Genomic DNA, 25,111 nt, shown 5'->3' on the forward strand with positions numbered 1-25,111 from the left:
CCAACCTGAGGATTTTGTACAGGGATTCAGGACCAGGCAGAAGCAGAAAGCTCCAAAACATATCTTTCACATTTGAGGAGACCTTGAGATATTATATCTGGGGCCTGGAGTAAAAACTATGTTCTATAGCAGAAAATACCTGGATTGGGAGTCAGAAGGTCCCAGGTTCTAGTCTTGTCTTTGTTGTTGACTAGTTGTGTGACTTTGAACAAGGCCCTTTACCTTTGTGGGACTCAGTTTCTCCATCTGTAAAATGGTAATAATGAACCATGCCATACATCCTTCAAGGGACTGTGTTGAGAATTAAACAGTGTGTGAAGAGTTCTTTATAACCACAAAATTCCATGTCATCATGGACCCTTCCTCCCCATCCCTCCCCACCCTCTTTATAGCCTTGGCTCAGGTTCTCCCCAAGACTAGTTTTCCTGGATGGGCAGTTTCTGTCTGTGCTCATACAGTTGTTTGCCCATGCTCTGAAGTCACATACATTTTCCTCTAGCATGATATTTTCCTGCAAACACAGGATCCCAGTGTGGGTGAAGCCTGGTTTGTAAGAGGAGGCTGGTCACTGGATCACAGATAAAAACAACAACACCATTAATAAAAGCAACTTAGTAATAGTGGACAGAGAACTAGCTTTAGAGTCTGTAAGATCTGAGTTCAAGGTTTGTTTCTGACATGGTTTGCCTGTGTGACCCTAGATAAGTCACTTAACCTTTAGTGACCATGGAGACTCCCTAAGAAACCAAGCTGTAGAACAGATGCTGGTCTATATTGCAGGAAATTTCCCCATTGATAGCTTGTTACAGCAATGAAATCTCAAGTCTGGTCCAATAATAAAATCAACAACTCTTTGGATATGAATAGAGAACCCTGTAGGTTACAAGGACCTGTGCCCCTTGGTGTCGCCTCCCCCTCCCTGCCCCTGCCTGGTCCAGCCTCCCCCTCACATGGTCCAGGCTGATGGGCTCAGACACAGAGGCTCATTAGCTTTGCCTCCTGCTCCACAGCCTTATTGATTTTCTCCCAACCACTCTATCACCAGGCGGGTCACATTCTCTGGGCTCTCTGGAAACCAGGCCCTTTGCTCCCTGTGTCTCTATCCTGGCATCCCTGGTCCCTTCCCTTCAGCCTTAGAGCAGGGAGGAAGAGGTGGCTGTTAATCCACAGGAGGGGCGTGAGAGAACAGACAGCAGAGAATGGGAAGATGAGCCTTCCTCTTCCCCATGTTATGCCATTACTATTGGTTATCCTCTTAAGGAAAGCCCCACCTGTGCAGTGCTCTTGAAAGGGGTCTCTGGGCCCAGGAGCTCACATCCTCTGACAGACACCTGGATCTGGAATTTAAAGGACATATGTGACCTCAAAGAGAAGCTGCAGACCAACATCTGTACTTAAAGACTGGTATCAGGCACACCCCAGCAGGAAATGGGAAGAATGATGGAAGCCTGGACAGGGTCGGACAAGGCAATTGTTTGAACCATATGTTGGAATGAAGACCTAACTTAGGTACAAGGAGACCAAGTTACAGAACTACCACTCATTTGCTGTGTGATGTTGGGAAAGTGCCTTCCCCTCTCTTTGCAAATCCCTTCTCTTACAGCTTCCTTATTCATAAAGTGAGAAAGCTGGCCTAAATGGCCTCTAAAATCTCTTCCACCTCTGATATTTTAGGTCCTACATTCTAGGATCGAGACAGCTAAGAGGCACAGTGTGTGTATAGTGTACCAGGACTGGAGTCAAGAAAGCCTCAATTAAAATATGGCTTCAGATTCCTACTAGCTGTGTGATCCTGGGCAATTCACTTAACCTGTGTGCCTCAGTTTCTTCAACTGTAAACTGGGGATATAACAACACCCACCTCAGAGGGTTATTGTGAATATCAGATAAGATGGTATTTGTAAAAAAACTCCTACCACAGTACTTGGCATGTATAAGACGCTATAGAAATACTTGTTCTCCCCCCAGGATCCCTTCCAGCTGTGATATTCTATTTGTCTTACAGTCTAAGGACCTTTCCAACACTAGCATTTTCCTCTTATGTTCTAAGGCAAAAATTCTAAAACGATTTGGTCCCAGGACCCCTTTTCATTCCTGAAAGTTATTGAGGATCCCAAAGAGCTTTTGTTTATAGTGAGTTATATCTATCAACATTTTCTATATTAGAAATTAAAATGGAAACAATTTAAAGATATTAATTAATTTAAAATAGCAATAATAAGCCCATAACATTAACATAAATAACATATTTTATGAAAACAACTATATTTTCCAAAACAAAAAAATTAGTGAGAATAAGGGGATCGTTTTACACATTTTTGCAAATCTCTTTAATGTCTGGCTTAACAGAAGACAGCTGGAATTCTCATATCTGCTTCTGCATGCAATCTGTTGTGATAGATTGTTTTGGTTGAAGTATATGAAGAAAATCCAGATCTGGAGTTGGAAAAGGGAGGAGTATTTTAACAAGCAAATAACATCTTAGTAATATTATGAAAATAGTTTTGAGTGAGTTCTCAGACCACACCTTGAGAACCCACTCTTCTAACTGGATTTAACATTCTAAGACTATAATTCATCTGATCACTTTGAGAAAAGTCAGTCAAGAAGCACTTATGAAGTACCTACTGTATACTAGACACTGTCCTAAGTACTAGAAAGAGTATATCATAATGTATTTTTTAGCTTTTACAAAGGAATATTTATTTCAAAAGGTATAATTGCAAATACACAAACATATTCCCAACACGTGGAAGGCATAGTTCACCTCCCACTCCATTCCACTTGAGCCATCTCAGTTTTTGAGGATGCAAAGGGGATTAGGTTTATAGCTTTGTTTGGTTTCTATAGTGCCTAGTCCCAAATTTCAAGTTCTAGGCTCCCTGGCTTCTCTGAGCTTTTCTGCTGGGCAGGCTGTACTGTCTTGCCTGCCGTCTTGGCTCCAAGGTCATCATAGCTTGAATTTCCGGTCCAGTGGGAATTACTACAGGGACTTGGAACTAAAAACAAACAGAATTGAAGAAAAACAAACAAACCAGCCCATTTCTCAGAGCTGGGGTAAAAGAGAGAGGGATCAGGGGAAGGAAGTCCTTCCCTTCTCACCGGTCCAGTTCATGTTGCCTAGGGGTCATCTCCAGTTATTCTCATATATATCAGACTACTAGACCCAGATGGCTCCAGAGGAGAAAGTGAGGCTGGTGACTTTGCACAGCCCTCCTCACTTAAATCCAACTCACTTGTATGTCATGGCATCACCTTCCTGATGTCATGGTCCTCTTTGAGAAGGAAGGATGAACAACAACACCAACAACATGATGCCCACACTGTGGGTGACCTGGGATTTTTGCCGTCTGAGAGAAGCAGGAAAGGGGCTAAGCCAGAAAGAGAGGCAGAAAGAGAGATGCTGTCTCAGCCTCACTGATTCTAAAGAAGCCCAGTCCAAGGAGGCTACGTTCACAGAAGTGGTAGGAATGGGAATGCCTCCATTTTAGGAGATCTGAGAATGCTCAGGCAAAGCTCCTCAGGGCGTCTCCTTGTTAGGAGATGTGCCTGTGTTCCAAAGGCAGGCCCCCACTACACATTTCTCCTTTCGAAATTTGACATCCCTGGCAAATAGGCAGGGTTGTATTTTACTTTTAAGACAACAGTACTCATCACAAATTCAAAATAGTTCTCTGTGGTCTCTGGGGAGGCATGAATGGTTTCCATTCACATGTTTCTCCAGTGCCCTATAGTAAAGTCTCAATATAACCAATGTCATATGATCATATGCAATCTCACTCATATGGATGGAAATGACAAGGATGCCCAAACATAAATCTTTGTTGATTCACAAAAGAAGGAAACATTTCACAAAGCTCGCTAGATTCTTAACCCACAATCAAGAAGAAAGAGCAGAGACAGAGAACATTGGTTTCCATCTGGAACAGACACTTGACCCACAGTGAGCTTTCCATACTCTATGGAGCTCTCTCTATGGGGATTTGGGATATGGGGTTGATTAGACCTCACTCCTTTCTCAAATAAGAAAACTGTCCTGAGTGGAAACTCTTCAATGATTCCCTCAGTGTAGGAGTCCATCCAATTGGGGTCTGCACAAAAAATGTGCCTTTCTCACCAAAAATCAAATGATTCCCATAGAGGTCCAGGCAATTTTCTCTCGGTCTTATCCCAAAGGACACCTCAAATTCCCTCTGGATCCTTGATACTTCTGGGGTAAACCAAGTGGAATTGTAAGCCCCCACAAGGACAGTAAGACAAGCAGGTCAGAGGTAGAGGAGTCACAGAGAGTGCCAGCTCCTTGTGGTTTTAGGGCCTGGCAATCCCAAGGAATCGTGGGACAGTTTGCTTTCACAAAAGGCGAGCAGTCTAGGTCTCTCTAAATGAAAAAGAACAACATAAACAATTCTACTCAGTAGCAATCTCCGTAGAAATGCCATATTTCTCACATTAAACTTAATATCAATATTTACACAGGACTTAGTAATGCAGTGAATCCTTTGTGTGGAATTCACTACCTGTGTGACCTTAGGGCAAATAATTTCTCTCGGCCTCAGTTTCCTCATCGGCATAATGAGAAGTTTGAACTAAATTATCTCTAAAATCTTTTCCAAAGGTCTTATGATTTATAAACTATTTTTTTTTTAAGCAATCGGGGTTAAGTAACTTGCTCAAGGTTACACGGCCAGTTATTTCTGGGTGTGGTGCTGAGTGTCTGAGCCCGGGATTCGATCTCCAGGTCTTCTCAACACTGGAACCGGTGCTCTTACTTGCTGTGCTACCTGGCCGCCCCTTATGAAATATTTTCAAAAGGCTTCCCAGAGAGAGTGAGATCTTAGGAGTTATGTGAATGAGGTGCTTAGTCAAGCAAGGTGAGGTTGGACATTCTTGGGTCAATGGAGTCATTTGGCTGAAGACCTTGACTCTTTTGAATAGCTCTTTCCAAGGTTTCCTTAGGTTTTGTGAGGGAAGCCCCACCTCTAAGGATCCATAGGATAAGGAGAGATAGCTTCATGGTTGAACCTTGCCATTGACTTCTTTGTTTAGACTATTGTCTTGACTTTGCTTTCCTTTTCATCCCTAATCTGGACTCTGTACCTGAATCCCTTGGCTTTGATAGGTGAGTGGTTCCCTCATCTTCCCTGGGGCCAGGCCTCCATGCCAAAGCCCTGTAGTCTCCTTCCCATTCACACCCCTCCTTTAGAACCCCCTTTCTGTGCTGTCTTCTCCCATTAGAATGTAATCTTCTTGAGGGCATAGACTGTCCTACTTTTTTGTATTTCTATCCCCAGCACTTAGACCAGTGTATGGCATGTAGTGAGCACTTTGTACTCTCATGTACTCTCTCTGTCTCTCTCTCTCCCCCCGCCTCTTTTTCTTTTTCTCTCTCTTCCTTCCTCTGTCTCTCTCTGTCTCTCCCCTCCTCTTTCTTTCTTTCTCTCCCTCCCTCCCTCTCTTTCATTCTTTTTCTCTCTTCTTCCCCTTTTCTCTACCCTTCCCAAATATTATCACAACTCAATCAACAAGCATTTATTAAGCACCTACAATGTTCCAGGTAGCATGTCAGTCTCTGGCAATACAAAAGACATAACTAACATAGTCCCTGTCATTAAGGAGGGCCCTGTCTCCCAAGGAGATGAAGTTCTAACACCACAGTGTGTTCTTTCAAAGAATAAATCAACACTTGCATATTAGGTATCTACTATATTCCAGGTTCCATGCTAGGCACTGAGAATACAAACACCAGAATGACATAATCCCTGACCTCAAGGAGCTTGCATTCTCTCAAGGGGTAACAGCAAGTCCATGTGATTATATAGAAAGGAAAGACAAAGTAATGGGAAAGGCAGGTAGTAGGGAGGAACTGTCATGCTTGTAAATGTGGATGGGTAACATGGGAGCCATGTCTGGGAGACTAGAAGGTAGGAAGTCAAGTAAAGGGAGAAGAACCCAGGCTTAGGACCCAGGTATCCCAAAGTACGGGTATCTGGTGAACAAAGAAAAGCTGATGGGAGAAGGACAGGATCAGAATTTGGGGGTCAGTGACTTACTAGTGAGAGACAACAGGGAGACTCGCAGACTGACAGGTGGGCAGACCTTTAGTGGCCCTTTGCTTGACCAACTTATTTTACAGAGGAGGAAACTGAGGTACAGAAAGGGGAAGGGATCTGATCTTTCTGTGCCCCACATCACACAGCAAATGCTTGGGAACCCTATTTTCTCCACCAAAAGGAAGAATTTGCAAGTTGAATAGAAGTTACTCAAGGGCAAAATTTATTGTGTTTTTGTCTCTTAATCAGCCGTTAGTACAGTGCTTGGCACACAGAAGGTGCTAAATAAATGGATATTGAATTGAACTGAAAATTGGAAAGGATAGAATGACCTTATTAAGATGTAACTGAAGTACAAGATAAGAAAAAAAATATAGTAGGAGAACACTTAATGACTTTAAATGACTTGTCACCAGCATGTCCCTGCTTCCTGATTCCATAGAGAAGGGGTGGAGAGAAGCCACCAGAGGTATTGGACAAAGAGCTTTGGGCTCTTAGGAAACCTGGTTTCTAGTTTGAGCTCTGGAACAAACTCACTGTGAAAGTTTGGGTAAGTCTCTTTTGTCTCAGGGCCTCCAGTTTCCCAAAATAGGGGACTGGATTATTTGTTTCCCAAAGTAAGGATTGGACTATTTGTTCTGGTCTAAGGTCCCGTCTCTGTTCTAACATTCTCTTAGTGATCTCCAGGCACCATTCAGGCTGCCCACTGTTCTCATGACCTATTATCTTTTGGCATCTGGATGGAGTGAGGGCACACATCTGCCAAAGGATTGGGCTTTGGAAGGGAATTTGGATATCACCTAATTCAATCTCCCCATTTTATAGATGGAGAATCTATGACTCTGAGAAAGGAAGGATCATGGGATCAGATCCAGACCTGGAGGGTTTCTCAGAGGCTAGCAGTTTCAACAGGCTCATTTTACATATGAGGCACAGAGAGTTTAAGTGACTTGTGAAGGGTTACACAGCAAATAAGTCTCTGAAGCAGTATTTATACTTTCTTGATTCTAAATCCAGCACTCTTTTCATTATACCACTTTCCCAAGGTTATGAGACATTCAGTTTGTCCCCAGGGGCCTGTAGTTCCTCAAGAGGTATTAATAATACCTCAAGGTATTAGGAAGGGGAGAAACAGTTTATTTCTTTATCTAAGGAGCTCACAGTAACTGTCCTACAAATCACCTTGGCTGGCTTCCTCACCTAGCAAGCCTCCTGGGCTCAGTCAGAGAGGCACAGAATGACAAATAGACCACATTCTATTCTGATGGCCCAGCCTCATAATTTTGGGCTGGCAATTATCTACAAGGCTAGGTTAAGGTTACTGAGTCAGGAGTTGGCAAGGTGGTTGTGGAGACTGAGTGCTACCCCCTGGTAAATGTCCCCTTCCTGCTGCTGCTTTGATTGTGGAGCCAGAGCTGTCAGAGAGGCTGGAGAGTGGGAGATATTGGTTGGACAGAGAACTCTCCTTCCAGAAAGTGAGCTACTGTTCAGTCCACTTGTTTTTATTCTCTTCCATACGGCTCAGCCCCAGAGAGTGTGGAACTGTACTCTAAACTCAATTAGAAATTTAACAAACCTTATAAATCCTCCCCTGCCAGAGTCTGATAAATCTCTGGTGCAGGGCTTGGCTTAGCACTTATCCATCTTGGGTTTAATGACCTCCCTAGCTTGATCTGGAGGAATCATCCAGGACTAGTGACAGCTCTAATTAGTGAAAAGGAACCACTCCTCAGAGCAAGGTGAATAGCAAAGAGTGAGTTTCCCAAGTAATGGTCCTCGTTCTATGGCTTTTCCCTCCCCCCCAGCCCCAGTTCAGTTCAGTGCCATGAAGCGAGGGGGCACCTCTGCTAGACCATCATAGCCTTCAGGGAGAGGATGGAAGATGGAGACATTCAAATGCTGCACAAGGAGGATCACTCCTAATATTTACTGGTTGTTGTGTGATCTGTGACATGTAGCACCATGAGACTGGTTGTTACCTAAAAAGGCAAGAGTGCCAGCTTTGAATTAAGAAGACTTGGGTTCTATGTCAGTCCAGATCTGGATCTCAAAGAACAGAAGCAGTCACAACCACATCTCATGGAAATCATGGGATCTTAGCCAATAAACAGCATGCAAACCACAGGCAGAAAATAGTAACTCACACAAAAAGGATACAAGATGTTTATCCTCACTACCTCGGGTCCCAATCTCCGGGTCTGGGAATTAAAATTGCTCCTGGTAATCAACTCAATCCCATTCAACAAGCACTTATTAAATAGACTATCTCTTCCTCTTCCTCTTAACTATATTCCATGCACTATGCTAGATATTGGGAATATGAAGACAAATCAAAACACCTCGCTCCCAGGGAGGTTGCTTTCTACTTGGGGAAAACAATGTATTTGGAATGAATATGAAACAGATAAAAAATTAGTTCAAAGTCATTAGAAACTGAGGAGAGAGCACCAACAACTGGGGGTGGGGTGTGGAATCTGGAAAGGCTTCATGTAGGAGGTGACATTTGAATCTTGAAGGCAGCGAGGGAATTCAACAAAAAGAGTTGAGTAGAAAGAATATTCCAGTCATATGGAACAGTCTATGTAAAAGTGCCCGAGGAAGGAGGTGGATGTCAGGTAGAGGTTATAGCAAGTAAGCCATTTTGGTTGGAATGAGAGGGAGTGATGTGAAGTCAGCCTGGAAAGATAGATTGGAGTCCAGTTGTGGAGGTTATAGACTCTCTAGGGCATGGCTTCTACTGCCTTACCTTTACCCTTTTGCTGCAGGTACTAAAATTCCTAGTTATGGCTAAATACTAGGCCACTGTCCTTCAGTTCAGAGTAGTTGCCTCTGGGTCTGGAGAACCTCTCTGGGGCAGGTGGCACCCTCCTCCCTGTCCCTGCCAACCCCAGTTTTTTTCGCTATGACAACCCCAGTCTTGGTTGGTGAATTCAACAACATCAGGAACACTGTCACATCCGTAGCTTTAGCCTGGGAACTGGGACATAATGGTTTTAGTCTCAGCTCTTCTGTCGACTCAAGGCATGACCTTGGGAGAGTTACTTCCCCTTTTTAGACCTCAGTCTCCTACCCCCTAAAATGGAAATGATGATTTTTGCCCCTCTCTACCTTAAGAGGTAGCATTGTGGAGAGGGATTATGGGGCTGCTTTTCAGGTAGAGCCTGCGTTCCTGAGAGTTGTGTGGTAAGGAACTGAGCATAGGGCAGGAATCACAACTGAGAACCAGCTCCTCCCCCATCTTTTGCTCCCCCAGGAGGCCTGCTATTCTAGGATTGTTTTAAGGAAAAATTATTAAGGGTCTCAGGGGCCAAGTACCCACATAATCTAGGTGGAAATAGCTGCCTTTTTCAGTGGCAGAGAAAATAAGAGAATCATTCTTTTGCTCAGAGGTGAGTAAGTGCTTCCTGGCTCAGGCATCTCTCTCTCTGTCTGTCTCTCTTTCTCTTCCCCTCTCCTGTCTACCTTTCACACATAGACACATTTCTTTTCTTTCTCCTTCCTTCTCATCTCTTGTCTCCTCCTCTGTACATTTTCCTCCATTCCCCTCCTCTTCTTTCTTTTTCCTTTTGTTTTGTCTTTCCTTCTTTCTCCATCTTCCTCTTCCCTCCCTCTCCCTCTTTTCTCATCTTTCCTCTTTTTCTTTTTCTTCCATTTCCTCCTCCCCATCCTCTCTCCTCTTCTAGTTCCTTCCTTCCTTCTCCCTTTTCACTAGTCTCTCCCTCTGCCCTTCCTCCATTTCTCATCTTTCTCTTTTTATTCCTTTCCTCCTTTTTTCTTCCTCCTTTCTTTCTCTCCTCTTCCCTTTGCTCCTCCACTTTCCTCCTCTTCTTCCCCCTTCCTACATTGTAGATTTCCTACAATGGGATCTATTTAAAAATGGAACAGGATGTTTCTAAAAGTAATGGCTCCTTCATTATAAGACATTTACGTGGATCTCCCTCATGGTTAATTTTGAGAAAAACAAAAAGGAGAGGGTAAAAAGGGGCAAGCTGGCTTGAACCCCCTGGTACCACACAGAGAATATTAACATGAGAATGAATTGGTTAACTGCCTCACAAATGTTATTGGCTTTTGGAGATTCAGACAAGCTCTTTGTGTCACAGATATGATCCTAGAAGAATTGAGGGTTAATTTTATATCAGGAAAACGATGGCCTCAAGAAGTCTATTAAATTTGAAAGTAGAAAATTCACTGACAGTGAGACTTGTGATCATAGAACTGTAACTAGGGTGGAATAGCTGAGGCTTTGCTCTGTGGTGCTGAAATGGATAGAGCACTGACAGCACTTGCACTCCATTTGAAAGCAACGACTGAACATAGCACCTACTTGTCCAGAATACTCAGATATACCTGTGATCTCATTAATTTGGGAGCTCTCTCCCATGAGTCACATGGCAACTAATCCATGCCTGCCCATCTTGTGCAACTCTTCTTCATAGCATCCCCAGTTTGCCGCAGGAAGTCTACCCAATGTACCAGGGGCTTTCTTTACATTTTCTTGCCATCATGAGGATACTGGTGGAACATTATAGCCATCCATTTGTCATCCTTTGCTCTCACCATGTTTCTAGCCCATCTCCTTTGTCACATAATTCCTCAATGACCTCCTTCATTCCTGTTTTTTGGAGTCTATTATTGTTTGTATGCTACCCACTATGTGCCTTTCCATTGTCATCTAGGTGGTGCTAGTCTTTAGCTTTTAAAGGCATTGGTGTTCCAGTTCTTACTGTCATACATGTATACAATGTTTGTATCGAGAAGATGGGCTTTTGTAGATTCAGGTAAGCCCTTAGTGTCACACACTGACTATCCTATGAGAATTTTAGGGTCAGTAAAAGGTGATTTGCATTTTCCTCAAAGCAATCCATCCCAATCCATCCTATTTTCAACTATGGGTCCAACTCACTGTCCATTGGTATTGTCTGTTCCAGATATACATACTGTTGGACAGGCTCTACAGGGTATTCATTCAGATGTTGAAATCTGAGCAATAGATATTCTTCATCCATTTGGTCTTTCCTATATAGATGGGCAAGTAAGACTCCTTTGAGTGATTTTTAAATTTCTTCCATGAGGTTCTACACTATCTTGGAACTTGCCATGTCATCTGCAGGCAGGAACATCTGGAAGACTCCGCCTTCTACTGGGAATTGTGCATTGATCTAGACTCTCCACTGATTCTCCTCCATCCCAGCGGTCAATACTTTTGGTGAGCATATGCTTCCCTGCTTTATGCCTCACTTGATGGTTGTTATTAGAGGGTCATTGAACTGGATTGTTGCTATTATTACATCTTCTAAGGAATCTTGAATAATCTTCATTTGTGATTGAGAGGCACCTGATAAAAGAGCTTGTAAAGTGGTGCTTTGTCCTCCTCCATCTCATTCTTATTTGTATCTAACAGACAATAAGTATAATGGGGTCCTTTATTTTCTGCAGCTTTCAGACAATTATGAAATGGTCAAGATGCAGTTCACTTCGCCATTTGTAGAATCCTGTGTACTCTCTGTGAATACTCTCATTGAGGATGCCCTCAACTCCTGAATTGATGACCCTCAAGAGTTTGTACAAATGGGAAATATAGGTTGGTAGATATTGATATTTTCTTAGTTGCCCCTTTTTTGGTGTCAATAAGGTCTGAGACTTTAGACCCCCCCTTTTCCAGTTCTGGACATTTTCACTGACTGTTCCCCATGAATGAAATTCTCTCCCTCTTCATCTCCTTCCTTTCTTGGCTTCTTTCAAGTCCTAGCTAAAAACTCCACTTCCTACAAGAAACCCTTCCTGATTCTCCTTAATTCTAGTACTTTCCCTCTGTGATTATCTTCAACTTATTCTATCTATATCTTGTTCATGCATAGGTGTTTGTATGTTGTCTCCCCCATTAGAAAGTGAACTCTTTGAAGATAGAGACTTGTCAGGGGGCAGGTAGGTGGCAGAGTGAATAGAGCCCTGGAGTCCGGAGGACCTGAGTTCAAATCTGGCCTTAGACACTTAACACTTACTAGCTGTGTGACCTTGGGCAAGTCACTTAACCTCAATTGCCCTGCCTTGCTCCCCTAAAAAAGAGACTTGTCCAGGGGCGGGGAACTTGTGACCTCAGGCCACATGTGGCCTTCTAGGTCCTGGGTGGCTCTTTGACTAAGTCCAAGTTTTATAGAACAATACTTTTATTAAGGGAATTTGTTCTATGAAGTTTGGATTCAGTCAAAGGGCCACATGTGGCCTCAAGACCGCAGGCTCCACACCCCTGGACTTGTCTTTTGTCTTTCTCTGTATCCCCAGAATTTAGCACAGTTCCTGGCACATAATACGTCCTTAATAAATGCTGACCGACTGTTGACTGATCACACCTTTTGTACTTTCCTCTTCTTTAGTTATAGCTCTGAGATAACAAGTCATCGTCCAATGTAATAGGCTTCTGGTGACCATCACTCTCCTGCTATACAATGTCTAAGTTTTCTAGGATAGTATCTGTGTGTGACACTTTTAAAAGGCTTGCTTGAATCTGCAAAGTTGGCAAGCATAATGATTTAAAATAGGAAGCTTGCAGATGGCAGACTTCCTCCCTTTCCCTTCTTCATTGGCTACAACCCAGGAATCAAGAAGTCTAGAAGTATACCTTATCATCCTCAGGGAGCCCTGCTGCCAGAATTTTCTATAGAACATGCTGAGTACCCTGACCCCTCAACTTCAAGTTCAATGGTTTTAGTATGTGTCATTTTTGATGCATGCAACAAGAATGATGGCAGGGACTTTATTCTATACATGCTGTGGTTTCGGAGGTGTGCTTGCTAATCAGTTTAGTAGTGACAGCTACTCTCTATTATTCTTGTGTGCAGATCCCACTTCAGTTCAAACCGAAACTGGGTAGTGGGAAACAGAGATGCCATATGGCTCCTGTTCCTGCACCTTGTGCTAGATCCCCTGGAATCTCTTCTCACCCTGAGACTTCCTGCTCTGGTTCCCACTCTCAGCTCTCTTCCAGTTCCTAAGTTCTGTAATGTTCTGCATGCAGAGTGCTCTTGGCCAAACCTCTGCCATAGTGTCCAAAGACCTCTCTGTCTGTCTCCCTTAACTGCCTTGGGCTGGAGAAATGACTCACTGTGATATTTTTTTTCCCTTGAATTTCCCAATCAGAATTGTCCAGTACATTTTCTAGATCTTCATGGAGGAGGTTTGGCAGGGGTGTTACCCTATACTTCTTCCTGATACCCTGCCATCTTGAATCTGCCTCCTTGACTATTGAGCTGTGCTTTGGAGTTTCAGAAGATAGAGGGGTGAAGATATACCACCAGTCCATCACTTGATTGAGAGGCCGGTTGAAAGAGGTCTATCATCTAGCTCAGGTAGGATTTTCAAGTCAACTGTTTAGCCAGGGGTGAGAGAATCCTGTTATGACTAATGATGAAATACCCTATATGGCAAATCATTGAAAGACCGGGAAATTTGCCGGACTACAAAATGGCCCTATGAGGACACTACATCAAACTATCTGCTGACCACTGGAAGTTAGTCAGATGCCCTGACAACCAGGAGAACAGAAGCAATGGGGACTCCAAGAAGGGCCTGCCTACCAGTTATACATGGACAGAGGGTTCCTTATCAAGACTCTAGATCAAGAGCTGGGTGAAAAAGAATTGCATGTTGGTATCTTCTTAGAGTTAGAAAATAACAATAATTAATTTTAACAGCTAGCTTGTATTTAGTGCTTAAATGTTTATAAATCTGTTTGCAAATATCTCATTGGCATCTCCTCACAGTGACCTTGGGAGGTAGATACTATTATTATTCCCTATTTTATAGATGAGGAAACTGAGGCAGACAGAGGTTAAGTGACTTGCCCAAGGTCACATAGCTAGTAAGTGTTTAAGGCAGGATTTTAACCCCAGTCTTCCTGACTCCAGGTCCAGCACTCTTTCTACTGTGCCAACTAGCTATCAAGATGGTCCCAGCCTGAGGGAGGTTTGTGACAGATGCTCCCAAAACAAGGAAGGCATCCCTCAGAATCTGAGTCCGTAGGGGTTGGAAATGGCAACACTCATCTTGGGCTGGCCACGGGCCTCCTTTTGAGGCTATAAACCAACTGGCCTGAGGACACTGAGATTGTCAAGCTGGCAGCAGATTACCACGTAAGGGAGGCACCATGGTGCATTAGATAGAGCAATGGACAAAAGAAGAAAGGAAGATACTGCCTCTGACACACGATGTTTGACCATGGCAGGTCACTCTTTGCATTTCAGTTTCCTCATCTATACAATGAAGGAGTCATACTCAGTGACCCTTAAATTCCCTTTCTCCAATTTTGTGAGCCTATGATCCTAAGTTCCAGTGAGCAGGATGGCCTGATACTCCAAGGAGGAGATAGTGAAATGGGTATTCCCCTCCTTCCCATTTCTCAGAGGCACTAAAGCCCATTTTATGGAGGAGAAAACTGAGGTCCAGCGAGGTAAAGCGATTCATCCAAGGCTGTTGGAAAAAATCGTGGCAGAGGCAAGATTAAAACGCAGGACCTCTGATTCTGAGTCCTCTGCTCTTTTTCACTGTGCCATGCTGACTGCCTCGTGGACCACTCCCTGGACCTAGCCCAGTGGGAAAGTGGAGCAGAGCCTTGAAGGGGACATCACTGGCAGCTAGCTGCTCATAGGCCTTCACTGACTGGGCTTGCTTCTCACCTGCCCTACCTGGCTGGGTTTACTCCTCCAAGTTCCTCCTTTATCTCACTGATCATGGACAGCTCCCCAACATGCCCCAGCTGCTTCCTTGCCGGCTCTTCCCTCTGTGGTTCCCTTAGCACTAAGAGATGGTGTGGGCCATTGCTGCTGTAAATGCCTCAGGTGATGGAGAGAGCCCCTTTCACCCTCCTTCCATCCTCCCCCTCCTAGCCCCCATGCCTCTGGGGCTCTAAAGCAGCCTCTGGCCCAGGCTCTGGTAATTGGTTCCATCCTAGCCTCGTCCTCTGTGGCGGGAATGGGAAGGTTATAAATATTTTTATCTATAACTCACGATGAATAAAAATTTAATTACACTGAAAAATTTAAATTTCATAAGAAATAAATATTAATCCTGGGAGAGTGACTTTTGTGGGAAGTTAACTTTCAAATGTCGTCAGTCTGCAGGAGGTGGGAAGGGGGAGGATGTGGGACTGGGTGTCTGGGGTCTGGTCCTGGTCTTGGGGCCCAGCTGCTTCTGGCCTTGGGGGGGGGAGCATGGAAACATGGCTTTTTTCCAGCTAATTTATGCCCCCTACCCCTTCCTCCCAGGGGGCTTTGCCTTGGTGCTCTGTATAGGGGTTTAGACTAGTGTTTCCTCTTTTATACCTCAGGGATGCCCTGGACCAGGCCTGTCCCCATTCCCATTCTCAGTTGTTTGGGGAGGAAGAGGGACACCGATACCACTCTCAGATCAATGTTCTTGCCCACTCAGCTTTCTCCTTTTCTGCCCCCTTTTTGTGTAGGAAAAAGAGCCTTGAGCTAGGAGTCAGCAGGCCTAGGTTCTAGTATGGGAGCCACTGCTAGCTTGCCGTGTGACTTTGGACAAGTTGTCTTCCCTCTCTTGACCTCAGTTTTCTCCTCTAGAAAATGAGAAGGTTGGATGAGACCAGGGAGAGAATATTTCTGAAAGAATATTTTGATATTAATCCAAAAGCTTTCTCTTTGAGTCTGAAGGGGAGGTGGCAAGAAGGGGTTACAGTAAAGACTTTCTGATTCCAAATTTCCTCCATCTCTCTTTACCATAAGGGCAGAGCCATAAATATCTTCACCTGGGCCAGGAAGCCTGGGAGGGGTCTAAGTGTCTGGGGTTTGGTCACTGAAGAAGAGGAGGAGGATACCTCCTCCCAATCCCTGGGACATCCCAAGATTTCTATTCAGCTGAAGGGAGAAAGAACAATTTCTCCTGCCCCGGGTAGAAATGGATTAGATGGGAGTTAAGTGCTCAGAGCAGAGATGGGAAAAAGGGGAATGGTGGACAAGACAAGGGTAGGAAGGGTAACTGCCTTCACTGGACCAGTGGCAGGACCGGGTAGGGGAAGAAGTACCCCCAGGAAGGTGTTGCTGGTGCCTTTGTAATTTCCTTCCCTTGAGGAAATCCCCAGTTTCTCTGTCTTAGCTACTGCCTTGACCAACATAATTTTTTCCCTTTAGGACCAAATGGTGGCAATCACTGTGGCAAGAGGATTGAACCAAAAGACTTGGGTTTGAATCTCAGCCTGGCAACATTCTACTTGTGTGACCTTGTACAAAGCATTGGACTTCTTAGATCTCAGGTTCCTTATCGGCCAAATGAGGGCATGAGACTAGAGCGTCCCTGAACTTCCTCCTAGGTCTAAAATCTATGATTCTAAGACTAACATTGGTAGTTGCATCAGTAAAGTTCAGGGGTCTGGAACCTTTTGGTGGATGGGTGGCCATATTGATTTGGGAAAGACTGGAGTTGAGATCCATTCCTTCCAGCTCTCACATTTTATACACCCATTAAATTCTCTAGGGGTGTGGGTAGTGGTGGTGGTGGGAATTCAGGTAACTGTGTTGGAGTTAGTGGAGGTAAGGGAGATTTCCTTGGATTGGTGGGCCTTTCCATGCCTCTACTAATTACTCTTTGTCAGTGTCTACTTTGTCATTGCTTAATTGGCAGCTAGATGGTGAAGTGAATAGAATCAGGAAGACTTCATGAGTTCCAACCTAGCCTCAAACACTCACTAGAGTGTGACCCTGGCTAAATCACTTAATCCTGTTTACCTCAGTTTTGGGAACAACTATGTGTCACAGTGGATAGAGTGCCCAGGGGTGTAGAGTCAAGAAGACTCATCTTCCTGAGTTCAAATCTGACCTCAGACACTGGCTGTGTGACCTTGGGCAAGTCATGTAACCACATTTGCCTCAATTTCCTCATCTGTAGAATGGGCTGGAGAAGGAAACGGAAAAGCTTCAGTATCTCTGTCAAGAAAACCCCAAATGGGCTCATGGAAAGTCAGACCCAAGTGAAAAGCGACTTAACAACAAACAAACAACAGTACTTTGCCACTGTTTTGTCTAGCCCAGGAGATACCAAAGGGCAAAAGTATTTTATTTGAATGCTATGAACAAGTCTGGCTATCTTTTTTTTTTTTTTAAAGATTTTTCTTTTTGCTTTTTTGGAGGGGGAAGGCAGGGCAATTGGGGTTAAGTGACTCGCCCAAGGTCACATGGCTAGTTTTGTGTTGTGTCTGAAGTTGGATTTAAACTCTGGTCCTCCTGACTCCAGGGCCAGTGCTCTATTCACTGCACCACCTAGCCACTCCTAAGCCTGGCTATCTTCAAAAGCTTTTTCTTACAAGTTACATTGCATTGATGGCTAGACTGAGCCTTGTCACTCTAATCAAATCTCTCTTTTCTTGAAATGATGATAGTGAGTAAAGAGAGAACTGGACTCAGAGTCAGGAAAACCTGAGTTCGAATCCTGCCTCAAATGTTTTTGAGCTGCGTGATCCCGAGAAAACCCTTTAGCTTTTTGAGTCTTGGTTTCCTGATCTATAAGGTCATAGCACTCTCTATAGATCTATAAAATCATAGCACTCACCTCAAGAGGGTGTTGTGAGGGTCCTATGAGGCAATGTAGGCAAAGTTCTCAAAGAGCTGTATAAATGTCAGCTATCACTATTATTAAGGGGTTAGAGGGTTGTGAGTTAGAATATAAATATGGGATTCTGCTATTTAAAAAATTTAAGGGAAGATATGGCTTGCCATGAACAAAGAATTAATCACTGAGGTGTCAGACTATTAGTGATATGCTTTCCATACTTAGTGACATCTAGGTGGTAGAGTGGATAGCTCACAAGACCTGGAGCTGAGAAGAGCTGAGTTCAAATCCTGCCTTAGATACTTATTAGTTAGTTGCATAGGGTAACTAGGTGGTGCAGTGGATAGGGTGCAGGGTCTAGAGTCAGGAAGACCTGAGTCCAAATCTGATCTCAGGCTGTGTGGCCCTAGTCAAGTCACTTAACCCTGTTTGCCTCAGCTTCCTCATCTGTAAAATGAGCTGGAGAAAGACATGACAAACCATTCCAGTATCATTGTCAAGAGAACTCCAAATGGGGTGGCAAAGAGTTGGACTGAAGTGACTAAACAACTCAACAACAACAGTTAGTTGCATTAGCCCTATAAATCACTTAGCTTTTCTCACTTGTAAAATGGTATAATAGTAGCTACCTCCCAGGGTTGTGAAGATCACTGAGAAAACATATAAAGTTCTTTAAAAACATAAAATATTATAGAAATGCCAGCTATGATTTGAGTTTGAATTCTGCCTCAGGTACTAAAATGCTTAGCAAGTCACTTAACTTTGAGCTTTGTTTTCCTCATCTGTAAAATGGGGACACAAAACCAGAAATGCGACAGCCTTTGCCCTCAGGGAGCTTACATTCTCTCGAGGGAGACCACATGTCATAATTGGCATGTTCCAGAAGTCTGTGCAGCATTAAGCTTTCATAGCTTTAGATTAATGACTTTAAGCTATTAAATTTAATACTGCATGAATACTTCAGGGGTTCCCTATATGAGAACGTACAAAATTGATACAAGGCAATCCTCATTTTTTTTGATACCTCCTGACACTCCAGCTTGGGCCTGGATAGGCAGGGAAGCCAGGGGGACAAATGGGATGAGTTATGTCTCTTTGGGGCTTGCTTAGATGAAGGCCTGGATGACCAAGGAGACTGATTGACAACGAGGAAGTGATTTATGATTTTTTTTTTCGATAATGGTTGTGATAGCAATAGAACATAGGACTGTGATGGGTGTTTTACCTGTGTCCAATCTGTCTCAGGAGTCCCCTCTATGGGGGAACACACCTTGTGGCCTGGTTCCAGAGAAGCCAGAAACAGTATGCACGAGACAGAGACAATGTGCTAGGAACCAGGGTCTCTGTCTGTGATAGAGACTAGCAGGGTGTTCTGGATGTGCAGTGGTGTCAAGAGAGGGATCTCCTTCATCAGAGAAGCCAAGGATAACAACCTAGCAAACAACTACCTGCATTAAAAAAAAGTGATCTACATTATAAAATGTTGTCTACAGGAAGTGATAGTATATCAAGGGCAGCTGGTGGTGAAGTGGATAAGCTCTGGGCTGGAAGTCAGGAAAGACCTGAGTTCAAATCTAGCCTCAGACAGTTGTGTGACCCTGGGCAAATCATTTAACCTCTGCCTACCTCAGTTTCCTCATCTGGAAAATGGGGATAATAACAGCATCGATTGCCCAGAATTGTTGTAAGGATCAAATGAACCGATAAATGTAAAGTGCTTAGAACGGTGCCTGGCACATAGTAAAGTGTTATATAAATGTTAGGGACAGAGTCGTTAATTTGGAGTGATGGAGACATGTAAGCAAAGAAAAAAAACCGTAAGAAAAGAAGAAAAAAAAACAATTATTAGGTGACAAACACTTTACAAGTATCTCATTTGAGCTTCACAACCACCCTGGGAGGTGGGTGCTGTTATGTCCCCATCTTACAGCTGTGGTAACAGTAGTAAACAGAGAGGAAGTGACTTGCTCAGGGTCACACAGCTAGCAAGCTTCTGAGTCTAGATTTGAACCTAGGTCTTTCTGAGTCTGGATCCAGTGCTCTATCTACCGAGTTACCTAGCTCTGCTGTCTTGTTTAAGGTCAAGCACCTCCAAGGTGTTCCAACTTGGGCAAGACATTGAACCGATGAGAGCTTCTATTTCCTCATCTGTGAACTGGAGATAATAATTCTCACTCTGGTTACCCCTCAACAGTGAAACAAGCCCCTTGGAAATCTAAAATCTTTGGAAGAATGTGAGGCCTAATTATTGACTTGCACAAAGATAGTACTTATGACATCCATTCTCTCAATTGATCTTTACAACAGCCCCAGATCAAGGATTATTATCCTCATTTTACAGATGAAGAAACTGACACTTTAGGAGAAGTATCTGCCCACTATCACATACCTCTTCCAAGGCAGGGTCAGGGTACCATAGGATACTAGCTGCTCCATAGCTAACTCCATATCTACTCCAGCCCCACCTTTAACAGCTGGGGAAATAGAGACCCAGGGAAAGGAACTGACTTGCCCAAGGTCATAGACAAATGGTAAGCAGATCCAGGATTTGAACCCATGCCTCCTGAATCCTGGTCTAGCGTTCTTTCTGGTGGTGCCTGTCTCTTCTTCCCTCTGCCTTCTGCCCTCTGATGGTGCTCACTCTTACAGGTTCACAGCCTGGTCTCCCTCCCTTGAGTATTGACCTTAGATGCTGGCAGAGACAGCTTCTCCAGGTGGGCTGAGGAAGATTGTCAGATCATTACAGAGTTCCAGAAACCTACTAGGGGTCTTTTGTCCCTCTGTGGCAGGTGAGCTCTGGGAGCCTGACCACTTCCCAGTGATGAGATGTTTTTATTTTTTTCTATTAAAATGTTACATTTGTTTTGCCTTTTAGTATCTTCGCTCATTAAAAACAATATTATCCCCATAAATATGCCTTGTGCTGTAAAAGCTTATCTGCTCTATTTTTCTCCCTAATTGAGACACTTGGCTTTGATTTGCACGTCGGCCTGGATCATGTGCCTGCCGAGCTGATTAATTTTCAATTAATGTTCCCGAGTGGCTCGGTCAGAGCGGCTGCAGACACTGGTCGACTTCATTCTTAGCACTCTCACATGCCCTTCATCCACTCTCTAGGAGACTCAGCTCCAAGAAGCAATACTATAGAAGGGAAAGGCCAATGAGCTTAGTCAAGACATTTGGGTTCTACTCTAGAACCTACTGATTTTTTTTTTTTTATAAGCAATCGGGGCTTAAGTAACTTGCTCAAGGTTACACGACCAGTTATCTCTGGGTGTGGCTCCAAGTGTCGGAGCCCGGATTCGATCACCAGGTCATCCTGACATTGGAGCTGGTGCTCCAACTCGCTGAGCCACCCGGCCCCCCCCCCCCAACCTACTGATTTCTTGATACATGACCTTGGCCAAGTAACTTCCCTTCCATGGGCTTATTTCTCCACCTATAATATGAGAAATAAATGATTCCAGATATGACGGTCAGTCTTTGGGTTTATGATTTTACTTTCAACTCAGCCAGACTGGAGTTCTCTATCCATATTTATTTTGAGGAAAGTGGTGGAGGTGTTATTCTAGCCTCAATACAAGCAGGAATGTTACTGGAATAAGAGGTTGTTGAAGCACCACATTAGATTTATACAGGTTTCTTTTTATGGCAAAAAAGCACTCTCTAGGCATTATCTCAATAATAGAATCTCAGAATAGGAAGGGATTATCTAGTCCAATCAGTACATGAACAAGAATCTTCCTTATGTCAAGTACAATGCTAGATGCTAGCACTACATACACAAAGACCAAAACAATAGCTATTCTAGGGGAGGTCACATATTCAACAAGTGATTATGTAGCCTTTGCTTGGAGACATAAAATAACAGGGAAGAAACTACCTTACCAATCAGTTCAGTCCATTCCCTTTTGGACACTTCTAGCTGTTAGGAGGGGCAGCTAGGTGGTGGTATGGCTAGAGTACTGGGCCTGGAGTCAGGAAGACATCCTTACAAGTTCAAATCCAGCCTCAGACACTAGAGGTGTCAAGTCACTTAACCCTGTGTGCCTCAGTTTCCTCATCTGTGATCCAGAGAAGGAAATGGTAAACCACTCTAGTATCTCTGCCAGGAAAACCCCAAATGAGGTCAATAAGAGTCAGACATGGCTGAAAAACAACTGAACAACAAATTGTTAAGAAGTTTTTTCTCCTACATTAAGTCTAAATTTATCTTTTTTTTTATGTTAACAAATTCAGTCAATCAGTTAATAAACATTTATTTCACTCCTACTATATTTCAAGCACTGTACTAAGAGCTAGATATACAAAGAAAAGCAAAAGACAGTCCCTGCTTTCCAAGAGTACATAGTCTAACGGGGGAGACAACATGCAAATAACTATGTACAAACAAGATACACACAATAATTTGGAGACAGTCAACAGAAGGAAAGCATTAGCATTAAGAGGGATCAGAAACAAGTTTTTGGTAAAGGAGGACTTTCAACTGAGAATTCAAGGAAGTCAAGAAATCCTGGAAGTGAAGATAAGGAGGGAGAAAATTCCAGACATGAGGAGCAGCCAGTGAAAGTTCATGGAGTTGGGAAATGGCATGTCTTGTTCAAGGAATAGCAAGGAGTCCAGTGTCACTAGATTGCAGACAGTGTCACTAGATAGCAACTTTCACCCATTAGTCCTAGATCTGCCTTCAGGGGCCAAGCAGATCAGGTCTCTTTCACATGATAGTCCTTCAAATTCTTGAAGACAGGTGTCATTCCCCCTGCTCCCACCCCCCATAAAATCTCTTCCAGACTAAACATCTCTAGTTCCTTCAAATAGTCCCCAGATGGCCCTGAGTCTCTTAGCTATCCTGACTACCCTCCTCTGGATACTTTCAGGTTATCAATGTCCTTCCTAAAATGTGGTGACCAGAGCTCAACAAGATTCTAATTATGGTCTAACCAGTATGAAGTTCAGTGGGACTATCCTTCATTATTCTTGAATGTTAAGCCTCTCCTAATGAAGCTGAAATGCACATCAGCTTTTTCAGTTTCCACATCTCACTGTTGACTAATATTAAACTCGCAATCCACTAAAACCTTCAGGGTTTACTGGATCCTCACAATAGCCCTGTGATGTAGGTAGTATAAGCATTATGTATCTCCCAGAGGGGCTGCTAGGTGGCACAGTGGATAGAGTGCTAGAACTGGAGTCAGGAAAACCTGAGTTAAATCTGACATTAGACACTTCTAGCTATATGACCTTGGGTAAATCACTTAAGCTGTCTGCCTCAGTTTCCTCAAATGTAAAATTGGGATAATAGTACCTATGTCACAGGGTGACTGTGAGGATCAAATGAAATAATATTTGTAAAGTGCTTAGCAAACCTTAAAGTGCTATGTTCATGCTATTATTATTATTTTTATCGTAATTGTTATTCATACAGTCAGTGATTTGCCCAAGGTTATACAGAATGGAGGAATTGGGCTTCAAATCCAAGCCTCTTGACTTTAAGCCCAATACTCTCTTCTGCATTATGTTGTAAATCAGGATAGCTAAGAGGCTCAGGATCATATGGGCATCATTTGAAGGAACTGGAGATATTTAGTCTGGAAGAGATTTTATGGGTGTCGGGGGCAGTGTCTTCAATGTAATGTAAAATGTGAAATGTCAAAGTTGGGGAGACAAGTTAGGGAATTACACCTGTCCCCAGTTTCTCCATCTCTCTAGACTTTTCCCTTTCAGTTGTTTTTCTGGAATAGCTAATGGGCCCAGTCAGGGTGAGTGACAAGAACTTAGTACTAAATCAGCTAGGACTCTGGCTCTGGATACTGTCCATGGTGCTGACTCAGGTGAACTGTACAATGGTTGTTATTGCTTAGTCTGGGCTTGGATCCTTCTATGCTGATCATCACACAGAGCTGCCTGTGAAAGTAGTTCTGTACTTGTCTAGTTATCACTGACAGCAGCCTCCTCCTCCTTTAAGTGCTGAGGAGTTTCTTCAGCTTAGGAGTTTGGTCTGGGCACTATGACTTTGAGAACACCCTGGCAGGAACTATTTGGTCAGGGATGATGAGTCTTCCTGTGACCCAGTTGCATCTGGGAGCTATAACTGGTACCATTGATGCTGCAAGTTGTGTGCATTCTTCTCCTGGCCAAGGTTATGTGCACTGATCAAGGACATATGCCCTCCTGGGAAAGCAAGACTCTCATGGGGCCACACACACACACACACACACACACACACACACACACACACGTGTGTGTGTGTGTGTGTGTGTGTGTTGGGGGGAACTAGAGCCTATTTCTGGTTGATGTTGACAGTGAAGGTGTTTGGGAATTAGTGGTACATATTTGGCCAATCATTCCTTAGATACCTGCCTGAATTTGAATGATGTGAGTCCCTGCCCTGTTCTATTAGCCAAACAGATAGTAATATGGGAGAGTCACACCCTGCAGATTTCTGGGCTCTGGGATGAAATGCCCAACTCAACCCCAGGGCTAGTACTTCCATGAGCCTTACTAGAAAAGGGGACACTTTTTTCTGTACTTCTCTCTCTGTCTCTCCCCAATCTAGGTGGCACTAGCTACTCACCTGCCAGACAGAAGTCAGGAACTCAGGTGTAAATACTGGAGAGTTGCTTAAGATGTGTTTGGGAGAGAGGAGTGTGTGGAGTAGAGAAAGGACAGTTTTAGCAGAAGAGACATGAAGGAAGAAAGGCTGAAGGAGCTCATGGACATGACAGTGAATTAAAATGTTCCAGGAAGCTTCTATCCTGAGCTGGGCAGGAACCAGGATGGAAGGCAGTGGTGCATGTGGGTGCTTTTGGGCATCAGCCACCCCTGAGGTGGGGGTGCAGGTGGGTGGGGCTGCTGCTCCCAGTTGGAACACAATCACCTCCCCCAAAACATTTCCCTATCATTCCTATAATAGCGTCTGTCATCACTCCTGACAGGCTGGCCATTAAGTCTTTGGCAAAATTGTAAGAATTATTAACATATGAGATTTTTATGCTATTTGACAGCTGTCGACTCCTTCAGATTTCACAGTCCTTTCCCTTCCCCCAAATCCTCCCCCCTCCCCAGCTTTGCCTGCTGTCCCCTCCTCCCTTCTGACAGAAGGTGTCTTTTACTCTTCCCTCTTCCCTTCCCCTCAGGGGGATGGATTCTAGGAGGCTGTGTATTTTTGGAGTGTCACCAGCTCACTTCCACATTTCAGAATAGCCTGACCCTTACAAAGGCATTTTCCCTATTCCTCCTTGCCCTCCAGGCAAGGCTATGTTACACCAAGCCTCCAGCATATGGGGAATCTGTTTTTTTTTAAACAAACAAACAAAAAGCCACCACAAAAGCCACAGATAGATAGCATTTATTAAATGCTATGTTCCAGATTTTGTGTGAAGTTCTGACATGCAAATGCAAGTAAGCAAGACAGTATTGCTCTCAAGGAGCTTACATTCCAATAGGGGAAGAAAACCCACGAAAAGGATCTGGAAAGCTGAGTGTGTGGGAAGTATGGGGGA

General features: G+C 43.8%; 1 long non-coding RNA gene across 7 annotated transcripts in view; it reads left to right on the forward strand.

Moving 5' to 3' along the window:
• LOC138146214 (uncharacterized) overlaps positions 1–25,111 on the forward strand; it is a 134,598-nt gene that overhangs the window by 103,701 nt on the left and 5,786 nt on the right. For 2 of the 7 annotated variants that reach the window (XR_011164416.1, XR_011164419.1), the window contains 3 exons: positions 11,126–11,259; positions 11,490–11,634; positions 13,191–13,399. This is a non-coding gene — a long non-coding RNA (uncharacterized lncRNA). Of the gene's footprint in view, positions 1–10,760; positions 10,832–11,125; positions 11,260–11,489; positions 11,635–13,190; positions 13,400–16,195; positions 16,375–25,111 lie in introns of those variants that run through there. The other 5 variants (XR_011164422.1, XR_011164421.1, XR_011164417.1 and 2 more) reach the window with 4 other exon arrangements.

The sequence above is a fragment of the Petaurus breviceps genome, unplaced genomic scaffold (genome assembly GCF_028583685.1).
Source record: "Petaurus breviceps papuanus isolate PSGF00001 unplaced genomic scaffold, PetGlider_PUasm1.0 90760, whole genome shotgun sequence".
NCBI classification, from domain to species: domain Eukaryota; kingdom Metazoa; phylum Chordata; class Mammalia; order Diprotodontia; family Petauridae; genus Petaurus; species Petaurus breviceps.